At 39.0% G+C, this 3472-nt stretch overlaps 1 non-coding gene across 1 annotated transcript; it reads left to right on the forward strand.

Annotated features, from left to right (window-relative positions):
* Positions 1-226: 226 nt before the first annotated feature.
* On the forward strand, positions 227-298 carry trnaq-cug (transfer RNA glutamine (anticodon CUG)). The gene has a single exon. It is a non-coding gene; the product is annotated as a tRNA-Gln (tRNA).
* Positions 299-3472: the final 3174 nt, after the last annotated feature.

The raw sequence follows: 3472 nt of genomic DNA on the forward strand, positions 1-3472 counted from the left end.
ATTGTTTTGTGTTGCTATAATCACACACACAAGGAAATAAAACTAATATAACACATATTTTCAAATTAAAACACATCCATAACACTTCACTTTGGAAATACACAGGTTAGTATGTGCACATGTTGCAGCAGAAGTACTTATGTAAGAGTGTAGTTTGCAGACACATGCTCCGGTCTGTCCTGGGACTCGTCTGTCCTGCAGCCGCTGAGCCTCTCGTCTTTCAGCTGGTTCCATGGTGTAATGGTTAGCACTCTGGACTCTGAATCCAGCGATCCGAGTTCAAATCTCGGTGGGACCTGGTGTTTTTGCAGGAAAACTTGGACAAAATACTGCAAAATTAAATATAACACAATAAACTTAACAGATCGGGTGGGATTCAAACTGTCATCAACTGAAAATAGACTTTGCAAAACTTAAAATGGACTAAGTGTGTTTCTACAGGGGGGGAATGTAGTAAAGTAAAAGTAGAAAGTAAAAATTGTTGGTATCTGTACTTTACTTTAGTAAGTTTAAAGCAGATATTTTTGAGAGCAGGACTAAGTATTTTTTTATGATAGTTTAACCTGTTGAATTGTCTGAGGGTTTATTTTTAACTCGTTCGTAGTTTGAGCAAATAAAACAGATAAAAAAAAACAACTATAGATTCATTTATTTCTGTTGAACAAAACTACACTACATTTAAATCCTTATAAGACCTCAAAATCTGTGTGAAATACTTTTACTTTTACTCTTTAAGTACATTTTTTCATGTGATACTTTAACTTTTACATGAGTATTTCTTCCCTCTGGTATCAGTACTTTTACTTAAGTACCAAAATGCAGTATTTGTTCCACCGTCGTGCCTCTGCGTGTTGTTTCAAGTCTCAACTCTGAATACACATTTGAGAGTCATGGATATGCTAATCTCGTCCAGGCTAATCTTTGTGTAACAGTTGTTTACGGGGAAATGTAGGACCATCCATTACTGTCCTGAAACTTCCATTGACGACCTCTTCAAATGACTGTTGTACTACAAGATGAACATCAAAACTAAAAAAAAACCTTAGCTCACACTTCCGTATCACTTCCGCAATCCCCGATCTCGCCTTTTTAGTGTTTGGACGGGAGATCTCTGGAAATACAAGGTGCCACTGGCTCTACTGCAAACTACGGTACGTTTATCGGCTCTTTACCGCAACTTTCAAAGACCAGAGTGGAGTTTTGCCACCACGATAAAGCTAACAACAACAGCCATGCTAACCGCGCACTACCTGGACAAGATAGATGGACAAGAAAAAAGAAATTGTTTATAGGGCCTTCAATTAATAATAGTAGTACTGCAAACTTTTTGACACACGAGCCAGTGGGTTCTAAAATTTGACAGAAGGGCCCGGGCCAGGATTTATACATATATTTATATTACATTAGAGATTTGTTCTGTTAAAATCTCAGTTTCAGTTAAATAAGCACAGCAGGAAAAACTTTGAACAAGGATTACTGTTATCTGTTTTAAAATAATTTGGTTACAATCGACGGGCCGGATTAATAAGACGAAGGGCCGTGTGTAGCCCCCGGGCCGTAGTTTGCCCATGTCTGGTATATGCAAACGGACATAGCTAACCTGCTCATGGGCGTGGGCGCACTTCCGGCTGCAACGATTCTGGCTTCAATTCACTTTACATAAAAAAAACCAAAAACTCTCCCCTCTCTCTGTAACTGCTGCTGTCAGACTCATCATTTTGGTCTTAAATGTTCGTATTTACCCGCTCTACACGATCCTGGTGTTTTAATTTCGCTATTTTGTCCGTAACTGAAGATATGAACATTAATAACAGACAAATCAACTGCCTTTTTTTTTTCAGTGGTCGCTCCCACTAGCGTTAGTAACAGGTTTGATTGACAGCGTTACTAAGCAAGAAATGGGCGTTACCTTCAACAGCCTCGCTCCAGATTGGCTCTTTGGTTGCTATGATACTTGCAATCGCTATTCCAATTATAGAACTCGGCTCCAAATTCGCCGCTATAACCGCTCTAGCCTCGATGAGCTTCATTTGACTGGAGCCGAACGCTGTGGCTAACGTCGCACTCACTCAGTCCACTTCTTTACACAAACAACACTGCAGAAAAGTAAGATATTCACAGATAAAAAGGAAACATAAATAAACCAAATGTGACAAAACAGGCCATAAAGCTCCACTTGTTTGTGGTCGGCGACAGTTGAGTGGGTCCCTGGTCTGGAAATGTCTAACCCGGGGGTCAGGTGGGCCATAACTCCCCTGGACTCCTGCTCTGATGCCCCGTGTCGACGAGCATCTGCCCCCGCTCTGGCCCTGACCCTGACCTGGACACTTCCGGGGCTCCGAAAGGAATTCCTCTGCTGGGATCAATAAAACGATACAATAAAACCCTGGGATACGTGCTTGGTTTGGGTGGTCCTGGGAGCGTTGTCATGGTTATGGTTTATCATTTTCAGTTCAGTTTTCATCGTACGGCGTTGGCTGTGATGGGTTTTTGTGGCTGTTGAAAGTTTTTTTTGGAGTAATCTCAAGGTGTCTGCTGTTTGCTTTGATAAACTGAATGTGACTGAGGGTTAATTTGCTTCTTATAACAACAATAATGTTCTACAATAGTTACATTTACTCAAGTGCATTTACTTCATGTTGACTATATATACACACTGTATTTTCTGGAGTATAAGTCGCACTGGAGTATAAGTCGCAGCAGCCAAAAAAATGCACAAAAATTAAGAAAAAGACATACTCAGATACGATTTATATGTGAAATATGTAAGTTGCACCAGAGTATAAGTCGCACCAGCCAAAAAATGCACAAAAATTAAGAAAAAAACAACATATTTCACATAAATCTCATCTGAGTATAAGTCGCACCCCCGGCCAAACTATGAAAAAAATGCAACTTATAGTCTAGAAAATACGGTAGAAGTTTAAACTTTTGCGTTTCTTGCACTGCTCCTTCAGTTTTTCTCATCTTTGTCGTCCATCCTTTGAAAATACTATACTTTATTATGATTATTTGTGATTATTTATGTGTTTTTTTTAATTCTGTAAAGCGCTTTGAATTACCTTGTGTACGAATTGTGCTGTACAAATAAACTTGCCTTGCCTATTTAGTTAGTTTCAGAAAATACTTTTTACTTATTCGAGTAAACTTCCCGGATGACTTTGTACTTTTATTTGAGTAATATTATTATAAAGTAATGAAGGTACCATAGTGAAAGAAAAATTCTAATCTGTCAACTGGACAAAAAGCTGTAGGAGTGAAGACGTTTCGCTGCTCGTCCAAACCGCTTCTTCAGTTCTGGGAAAGTTACTCAATGTACTCTTACTTGAAAATCATTTTTTGTGACTCCACCCACCTCTTTAACCAACTTCAGTGCAGATGGAATATTGAAAATACATTATATGGACACAAAACCACACTAAAAACTCATTTAAGGGCCAATGAGGCGTCAACACATGTATTTTACGGCATT

Source organism: Periophthalmus magnuspinnatus, chromosome 14 (genome assembly GCF_009829125.3).
Source record: "Periophthalmus magnuspinnatus isolate fPerMag1 chromosome 14, fPerMag1.2.pri, whole genome shotgun sequence".
Taxonomy (NCBI): Eukaryota; Metazoa; Chordata; class Actinopteri; order Gobiiformes; family Gobiidae; genus Periophthalmus; species Periophthalmus magnuspinnatus.